This window comes from Cyprinus carpio, chromosome A6, assembly GCF_018340385.1.
Source record: "Cyprinus carpio isolate SPL01 chromosome A6, ASM1834038v1, whole genome shotgun sequence".
Taxonomy (NCBI): Eukaryota; Metazoa; Chordata; class Actinopteri; order Cypriniformes; family Cyprinidae; genus Cyprinus; species Cyprinus carpio.
In genome coordinates, this window is record NC_056577.1 from 14,381,540 (window position 1) to 14,391,894 (window position 10,355).

The 10,355-nt window shown below is 40.3% G+C and overlaps 1 long non-coding RNA gene across 1 annotated transcript; it reads right to left on the reverse strand.

The window, feature by feature from the left end:
• Positions 1-8,655: 8,655 nt before the first annotated feature.
• On the reverse strand, positions 8,656-10,045 carry LOC122145231. Its single transcript, XR_006160180.1, has 3 exons — positions 10,016-10,045; positions 8,995-9,046; positions 8,656-8,822 (listed from the first exon to the last, which is right to left on the reverse strand). It is a non-coding gene; the product is annotated as an uncharacterized LOC122145231 (long non-coding RNA).
• Between the last annotated feature and the right edge of the window lie 310 nt (positions 10,046-10,355).

Genomic DNA, 10,355 nt, shown 5'->3' on the forward strand with positions numbered 1-10,355 from the left:
GCATTGTGCTGTGTGATAAAACTGCACATTTTAGAGTGGCTTATATTGTGGGCCAGCCTAAGGGCGACACCTGTGCAATAATCATGCTGTCTAATCAGACATCTTGTGGATATGCCACAACCTGTGAGGTGAAAAAAAAAAAATGGATTATCTCGGCACAGGAGAAGTTGATCACTAACACAGATTTAGACAGATTTGTGAACAATATTTGATGAGAAATAGGCCTTTTGTGTACATAGGGAAAAGTCTTCAGATCTTTGAGTTCACCCGTCATGAAAAATGGGGGCAAAAACAAAAGTGTTTGCGTTGATAATTTTGTTCAGGGTATTAAAGTAACATGCATGCTGTTTTAACTCATCACCCAGCTTGGTTGCCTTTTTTAATGTATGTTTTATTTTTTATAATTTTTTTATGTAATGTGTACATGTATTATATCTAGTGTATCTCATCTTGACAAGAGTATCTCTGTCTCTGTATTGTTCAAAATAACATTGAAGTTAAAAAACGCAACAAACCATCTGATTAAAAAATCATCAATATTATTTTAAACCACTTTGGGTGCATTTCTTATACACTAATTTTTACAGTAATACACTAATACAGTCTATCACCCAGCAAATTCATTCAGTAATACTCAGAATGACATAACAAAGCACTAATTCCTGTGAATCATGCTGTACAAAATTGAGTAATTTTTACTCTACATAAAGAGAAAAGATATTGGTAACACTTTCTATGAAGCCTGTATTCTCCTGGAATTTCCCAGCAATTGTTAGTGTATTATAAATAAATAAAAAATCATCTCAGTAATCATAACAACAGTTTTAATGTATTATACTATTTAAATTATTTGTGGTTATAGCTTTTAAGAGAGGATTTACAATACACAATGAACACTATACATCCACTTAACTTACAGTGGATTATATTTCTGTCAAGGGTCGCTGCTACTGTGAGAGTAAACGGAGGAGAGAGATGAATGATCAACAGTCTTTATTTAACCAAATAGAGAAGTAAAATGGACAGGCAGGAACACATACACAGAAGGAGGGTTAGACGTCCGTGACAGCATGCAGGACTCTGGCCAAACACAGGGCTTAAATGGAACTGAAAACTAATGGGACACACCTGGGATCAATGGAAACAAAAATGGTGAACACCAGGAAACAACAATCAGGACAGGAACAGGAAAATCAAATAAGGGAATAATAATTAACATGGAGCACGTGGGGGAGGAAATCACAACACAAGACATGAAAGAGAGTCTGACATTACTCCCCCTCCTGGAAGGTGCGTCTTCAAGCCATACAACTCTGGAGTAACCCATTTGGGGTTACATGGTGGAGCAGGCAGTACAGGAGGCCATGGCGGAGTAGGGAACTCAGGAGGCCATGGCAAAGCAGCCTCCGAGACAGCGGCCCCAGCCCGGGAACTGCAACCCTATCTTGACGCTGGTCTGATCTTACGTTAACATAATAAAAATGCAATTGTTAATTGTTAGTCTATGTGAGCTCTGGTCCATTACATAACATTAATAGATACAACATTTTGATTTTAACACTGTATTAGTAAATGTTGGAAACAACATTACCTAAGATTAATAAATGCTTTAGAAGTATTATTTAATTGTTAGTTTATGTTAACTTATGTAGTTAATGCTAACAAATGGAACCTTATTGTAAAGTGTTAGCACATAAACTTAAGAAATTTTAATACAGCAATTAGTACAAGTCAGCCACTGACTCTCTTTAAATTGACTCGCTTTAATATTCTTATGCATGTTCAGGAGGATATCATGCCACTTTACCCACAGCTTACATGTACAGATTTATATTAATGTACAAAATACTGAATGGAAAAGCAAATGCAATGTAAAAGCATTGTGAAAATTTTTCATTGTAAATGTGTAGAAATTTGGCCTTGTCAAATAGTTGTGATACTATAGATCTGTGATAAATATAAAAAGTGCTAAAGAAACTGTATTTAAATTAGGTATATTCTTTTACCCACACTGCGCATGCAATAAATAGCCCCCACACTGAGGTACTGTGGTCTGTAGACTCTTCCTGTTCATCTTCCGGTTTTCAGTTGATATTCACACTAAACTAAGTTTTTGACGAGACCAGAGGCCTGTTTCAATAAAACACAGTTTACCAAATAAACCAGGCTTATTTGAGTTAGTCTGACTTTATTGTGTTGATTTGGTTCCATGAAGCAAATTTAAAACAGCTCAAGCCTCAGTCACCCTGGCAACTTATGCTGGGAAGGGTAACCTGGACTGCGTTTACTAAAACCATGGTAACTTAGGTAGTACTTAAAAATCTTTGTAGATCTACAAGTGCTCTGGAGTAACCGTAAATCCCGACATGCATCGTAAGAAGACAGAATTATGAGGTCACCTGCAGGACAATCGTCAGATTACACCTTTCACTTTATTGAAGTGCAATGTGATTATATTTAAAGCTTTTGATTGTACTTTATTGTACAATTTATTACTCGTTTTTTTAAAGAATTTATAAATGAAATAATTAAAAAGGCAGAAAAAATAGAAATACACATCTAAATTAAATGACTGAGGGAAAAAAAAAGCAAATAAAAAGAAGTAATATAAGAAATATGCTTATATGCAAATAAACGAGCGTGTACTACAATTATGGGCCATCTATAAACTGACATTTCAGCACTTGACAAACTGATGGCGACTCTTAAGTAGCACTTAAAGCAGGGCTATGTGCGATTGTGTTAAATGCATTTTTGGGAAAACGCACATGAAACAATAACGAAACATATCTGGACTGGTCTCACGGTGACGCTTAGGAATTCCCCTCAGAGGAAACCAACCTGCCAGAAACTGCCCCAATGGCTTGTCCTACCTCACACACTTGACGGTGGGGCAGCACGGGGGAATATGGAAGTCCCGCTGGTGGAGTGGTTGGTTGCGATGCACTTGTGTGCAAATACAGTTGCCACTGGCAAGGCAAGCTCCCCTCCCAGGCGGCCCTGACCGGCAGTGCTTATGCAGATGCGGAGAAGCTGCCTCTGCCTCCACGCTATGGCGTTGTTGCAGGTTCACTCAGGCCAAGGCACTGAAAGACCTTCATGAGGGTGGTTAAGACCCAGAGGTTCTCAATAACTCCATACCACTACTGACCTTGCGCTACGAGTGACAAAGGTCACTGCGTGGTCTCTGGGCCGTGTGATGTTCACTATGGTGGTCCAGGAGTGCCATCTCTGGTTGTGTCTGGCTGACATAAGGGAAAACTGACAAGACTCAGTGGATAATGTCACCCAGCAGTTCTCCGCCGCACAGAGAAGCAGACTGAGGCCATCACACACAGTCTGCCCCCGCGTGCAGCTTGCTGGCTCCACCCGGTCACTGGCGGCGGTTTTAGCGCCTCAGTCTACTCATCGCCGAGGGTGGCCCCCTGCACACCGCCCCACTCCTGCGCAGCAAACGCAGCAGCCTCCAGCAAAGCAATGCCTTGGAGCTGGTTCGCAGGCCAGCCGCCCCGCCCGTCCAGACCCCCGCCAAAACCCTGGTGGCAAGCGGAAGAGCAAGAGGCCCTGAGACAGGCAACCCAGAGATGGAGGGAAACTGCTCTTTGGGATATGGTGAACGCACCCTCCCCTCTCCCGGAGGAGGGCCGGGTGGAGAATATTTTATTTATTTTTTCCCCAAAACCTTGACAAAAGAGCAATTTCTTCTATCTCTGGGTCCCCAGAGGGGGACAGGGAGTTGTGAACGGGCCAGTCTCGGACCACACTCACCCTCCTCTCTCATCAGTGAGCAGCTGTGGGCAGTTGGAGAGTGTGATCAAATGTACTACTCACACACCCTCTGCCTGAACGCAGGTGTTGTGGCACAAACTGACCTTGCTTATGACCGGCAGCGAGACGCCCAGGCCGGGGTCCCTGTGTTCCCCTCGCTGCCCCACCATGGGTAAATCGTTGGTCCCATTGGTGCAACTTGTATGGTTTCTGGGAGTTCTTCTGCCCCTGTCTTGGGTGCAGAAAATCGCAGTCCTACTAGAGAAGGATGCGATACAGATGGGCTCCTTTCAGCTGATATGAGGACGGGGTTTTTCAGCCCTTACTTCATTGTGGACCAAGAAAGGGCGGGTGGATTGAGGCCAATCTTGGATCTGGCGTGTCTCGAACCGGGCCCTTCACAAGCTTCCGTTCAAGATGCTCACACAGAAGCGCATCTTCAGGTGCATCCGTCCCCAAGTTTGGTTTGCAGCGATCAACCTGAAGGATGCGTACTCCATGTGTCGATCCTAACTCACCACAGGCCATTCTTGTGGTTTGTGTTCGAAGGACGGGCATATCAGTACAAGGTCCTGCCCTTCGGGCTGTCCCTGTCGCCCCGTGTCTTCATGAAAGTTGCTGAGGCAGCCCTTGTTCCCCTGAGAGAACAGGGGAACTGGTGTTGAACTGCTTGAATACATTCAAGAGCAGGAAGGTGGTTCATACGGATGCCAGGCATGTTGTGGTTCATACGGATGCCTCTACCACTAGCTGGAGTACCTTGTTCGACGGGCTTGCAGTTTCAGGGGTTTGGATGGGCCCCCAACTGCAATGGCACATCAATTGCCTCGAGTTGCTGGCAGTGCGTCTTGCCTTGATACGTCTCAAAGGGTGCTTAGGAGGCAAGCACGTACTAGTCCGCACGGACAACACTGCGACCGTTGCATACATCAACAGACAAGGTGGTCTACAATCCCGTCACATGTCGCAACTTGCCCACCACCTCCTCCTCTGAAGTCAGAAGCATCTGAGGTCGCTTCGTGCCATTCACATTCCTGGTCTGCACAACCAGGCGGCCGATGAGCTGTCACGAGCTGCGCTCCAGGGAGAATGGAGACTCCATGCCCAGACAGTCCAGCTGATTTGGAGTTGTTTCAGAGCCGCTCAGGTAGACCTGTTTGCCTCTCCAGAAATCTCTCACTGCCAGGTGTTCTTCACAGATACTGTGCAAGATCAGTGAGGACGAGGAGCAGGTCCTGCTTGTGGCACCTCACTGGCCCACTTGGACTTGGAACTGATGCTCCTCGTGATAGCCCGTCCTTGGCAGATCCTCTGAGGAAGGATGTGAAGTGAAACCAAACAGTAAATCTGTAATCCCCTCAACTACATTCTGCAGCAGGGGTTGGCGCGAAGGCTGTCTCCCTTCCTTTCTGCAGCAAGGGCTGGCGCGAAGGCTGTCTCCCTCCACCCTTAAAGTCTACGTGGCTGCGATTGCTGCCAACCACGACCGGTGGAAGTGAAGTCGGGGGGAAAGCATGATCTGATCATTAGGTTCCTTGGGGGGCGAGAAGGCTAAATCCTCCACAACCCCCTCTATACCCTCTTGGGACCTGTCTCTAATGCTCAGAGAACTACAGCAGCAGGCCCATTTGAGCCTTTGCAGACAGTCGAGCTGAAGTTTCTGTCAATAAAAACTCTACTCCTGCTTGCATGGCCTCTGTCAAGTGGGTACTGGACCTGCACGCATTTTCAAGTCAACGATTCGTACCTAGAGTTTGGGCCGGCTGACTCCCATGTAATCCTGAGGCCCCGGCCCGGCTATGTGCCCAAGGTTCCCATTACTCCCTTCAGGGATCAGGTGGTGAGCCTGCAAGCGCTGCCCCTGGAGGAGGCAAACCCAGCACTAGCTTTGCTCTATCCTTTCCGATCCTTGAGATTCTACGTAGACCGGACACAAAGCTTTAGGACCTCAGACCAACTCGTCTGTCACGGAGGTCTCTAAGCAGAGGATGGCCCACTGGATTGTGGATGCCATCACCCATCATCAGGCACAGGGTGTGCCTTGCCTGCTCAGGTTGTGAGCTCACTCTTCTAGGAGTGTTACATCCTCCTGGGCGCTGGCTCGTGCACCTTTGCTGACAGATTTTTGTAGAGCTGTATTGATTTGATATCTTTGAATTGGCATAATACATATTTACCTGACAAATAATAAATTGTTATATTTGATTTATTCTGATCTCTTCTGGGTTTAAAAAAAAATAAATAAAAATATTATCATCGTTAAAAGGTTACATGGCCTTGTCCCTTGAGCGAGTTGTGACCGAGGACGCGGGCACAGCTTCAAATCGTGTTGCCAGATACACGTATTATAAGAGTCTGTTTTTTTAACTTAATTTAGGGAAGTGAATAAAGTAGGAGGTTGCAAGTTAGGGACAGCGATATATTATTTCCATAAGTCAAGATTTGGAATCTGCGTTTTATTTATTTTTAGATTGTTTTTTTTTTTGTTTGTTTGTTTGTTTTTCAATATCTGGCAATGCCATCATAACTGACAGTAATCAAAAACGACCAGGTTAAAAACAGCGCGGGCAGGTTATTCCTGACAGGGTGCAATTTGGTAACACAAACGTAGTGATCATCATGTTATATTATATTTAAGATAGATGCACTTAAGACAAACGACACAAAGAGGAGAGAATAGTCGCGCAAGCAGAGAAAATACTGTACCAGACAGAACAAATTCATTGAAATACAGAAAGAAAACCATAATTATGGAATTGGGGTGGGGTGAATATGGGTGTATTTCTGAGGAGAACTGACAGTCTTCTGAAAAGTTTTGATAGCATTTTTCTTTTTTCCTCTTACCGTCGTAAAATACACATTAAAGGAGTGTTAATTAGCGCAGCGCTGCGTGCAGCAAAAACTCAGGAAACACTAGTGTTCTGTAAGCGCCACCTGCTGTCAGAGAGTGAATTTGCATTTTCATCAGAATCAGAAAGCGCTTTATTGCCAAGTGTTGTTTACACGCAGAAGGAATTCGTCTTGGTGTCAGGAGCTTCCAGTACAGAAAGTACAAACATAGTGCAGACATACATATAATTAAGGTAATCAAACTAATAATAATAAAGAGTAATAAAAAATATTAATTCAGCCCGTTTGGTGTTTTTGCAGAGGTGAGTAGAGTACCCAAAAACTGTACTCAAGTAAAAAGTACTAATTATAGAAATATTTACTCAAGTAAAAGTAAAAGTACTAGTTCTGAATAGTTACTTCAGTAAGAGTAAAAAAAAAGTATCGAAAAAGTATCGGATTAAAAAAAACTACTCAAGTAGTTAGTTACTAGTTACTTTGGATCATATACTCTATAATATATAGAGTCTATTTTTATTTAGATATATAGATACAATTTATGTTATGTGTGTGTGTGTGTGTGTGTGTGTGTATTATTTTTTATTTATTTTTTTCATCAGCCTTTACGCCAGTCTTCAGTGTCACATAATCCTTCAGAAATCATTCCAATATGTTGATTTACTATCAATGATGTTTATGATTTTTAGCTTTCTATTCAAAGAATCCTAAACAAACTGTCACAGGTTCCAAAAAATATTAAGCATCAAAACTGTTTCCAGCGCTGGTAATAAATCAATATATTAGAATGATTTCTGAAGGGTCAAATGATTCTGAAAACTGGAGTAACAGCAAAATGATGAAAATTCTGATTTGCATCACTGAATTAAATCTATCTTTTAAAGTATATTAATTATGTATTATATATGCAGGGTGCGATATATGTAACAATGTAAACATTGCATTGCTCATTGTTAGTTCATGTTAGATAATGCATTAATTAAGGTTACCAAATGAGACCTTATTGTAAAGTGTTGCCAAATAACCGTTACAAAAACTCTATGTCTAAAAAAGAAACTAGGTCAGTTAGTAACTGTAAGACTAGAATGTTAGAATTGTCTCATGGAAGATACCCCTCTGCCTTACTGTTTTTGTATTATTATTATATTATTATTATTATTTATAGAGGGTACTGAAAATGATACCAGATACCCAATGGGCTGTGAAGTGACGATTAAAAAGACAGCAAGAAGACAAATGTATTTTTATTTTCTTTATTGCATTATGGTTAAAAACAAAATACATTTGTATACATCAAATACAAAAGTGCTTAAAGATTCAAGGTCTTTCTACAGTTGCTGTACTCCCTGAAAACTCATCACTTCACTTTTAAATGATCAGAATATGAAAATGAAAGCTGAATGTGAGACTTATTTGACAGTTACTATCACTGAGGTGAAGCGTAAGTGACCGGTGATACAATGGTAGCAGTATAAACAATTACAAAAAAAAAAAAAAAGTGTATTAATTTTTTTTTAACTATTAATGTTTGATGCATACAAACTGAGAATAAATGTTTTCAATTTAATTCAAGTTCATTTGTACAGTGCTTACCTAATAAACCTGTACAGTATATTGTTACTAAGATGCTTTACCATTTACCACTAAGAACAATTTTACCATAAAACTCTCACTGAGTTAAGCCGAAAGTGACATTAGTGATGAAAAACTCCCAAAGAAAGATATAAAACACTTTTTACAGATCTATATTTAGATTTGGATATTATTACCTATTTCTGAAAACTACAACTGTTGTTATATTACATTTGTAAAAATAATCATGAATAATAATTTATGATTTCTGACCAGGCTTAAGAAAGCATTTTCAAAATCATTCCTCAAATTTTCAGAAAACCTCCAAAAAAGACCTCTTTAAAAACTCTTGTTTATATTGATGTAGTAATTAATTTGACAAGTATTAGTGTACATGATCTCTAACAGCCACATTTAATTGTAAATGTAAAGAGAAAGTTAACTGATTGTTATGTCTTTGCAAATCTTACAGTCATTACTTGCCCACATACTACAAAGCCGTGAAACAGCTGCCATGTTCCTAGCATGCCTTCACTTTTGTTTCAGTCAAATGGCAGCAGTGCTGACCTCAGAATGAAAATCAGGCCTTATAGTTCAGTTTCATCTTCTGATATTAGAAGCTTCAGTGTCCAGGACTAAAAAACAATACAAAATATATATGTATATATATAAATAGAAAGTGAAAGTTTCAGTCATAATTAAACTTAGAGGCTATAACAAATAAACCAACTGTTTAACTATTAGTATTAAACCATGTGTAGTATTGTTTGATCTTTGCCTAAATGCAAATATGATCTCTAGGCCTACCTGATGTCACCATTTTCCGGATCATCTTCAACACTCCTTCCTGATTCATAATCTATTTAAAAAACAACATTTCATGCATTACTCATTGATAGGAACTTATAAATGTATTAGTGCAGTCTATACAGCTGTATCTGTTTGCAGTCACTGGGATTGCACAAGTTTACAGCACTTTAGGCACCAGCCAATCCCTAACCTCCCAAAATGAGAGGGGTTTGCGCAAGGAAGGACCATTAAAACCTGTGGCAAAAACAAACTATGCAAATGATATACTGTGACATTCCCTCATGCGAGCAGCCGAAAGAGAATGAGAAAGAGAAGAGCTGTGTATCAGAATGAGCCAGAGTTTCCATACTTTTCCACCAAATCTGCTTTCAGATTTAAAAGAAAAGAAAAGTGGGAAAGTGAAAACAAATGATCCCCATGGAGAAAAGCATTCCAATGTGCAACTAATAAGGCTTAGTTGAAACAGAAACAAAAAAAGTCTTATAGAGAAGATGTTCACCCAAACCCACCCTGTTGTTAAGAAAGAATTACACAAATTTAACATACTTAGAATAGGGATGGGCAGAAGGGCGTCTATCTGTAAATAAAGTGAGTGCAAAGATACCAGATATCACTACTGACTGTCAAACCTGTACTGTTAAATAGTCTTTAAGAACTATAGAGAAGCGAAAACACCACTCATTGCAGTTTCACTCACTGAAAAGACGTAGCTCAGAGCAGTCATGTTATGTCTAAATACATTTAGCAAATCATGATAAGGAAGTAAGTCTATGCTATTTTGAGAAGTTTTTGAGAAACACAAGAATTTCCTGATACAAGATCTGCTAAGGCACATTCTTTCTAACTTTAAGTATTGCCACATTTCCCCTTTGAATGCCAAATCGAGAGTGAAAACGCCTGTGTTTTACAGAAATCCCACCTGTAGACATATAATCAATAAAATGTATATGTAATATAAAATAAGAGTAAACAGTAGTTCATTTGTTATCCTTAGAATGAATATTAAAGGAATACTCACCCCGAGTATGATTTCTTTTTCTGAAACACACAACAGAGCAAACAGCAGGCCAACAGTAAGTGATCCAATGACCATCACACCAGCGACAATGTTTGTTGTATTAGATCCGAAGAATCTGCAATCTGGAGAAACAAAATGCATACCAATTCACACAAGCACAGATTCTCCATGACAGTGTTGTAAAAATATCTAATGAATCTAAAACTATTATCTTCAATACAATGGGGCAGTTTTTAGAAATCTGCTGACTCACAGTAACCTTAAATAGCTCTAGTAGACTATTGTGTGGCAGTGGCAGTCCATTATTGCACTCCTGTAAATTGTATTGCTAAGACAAATA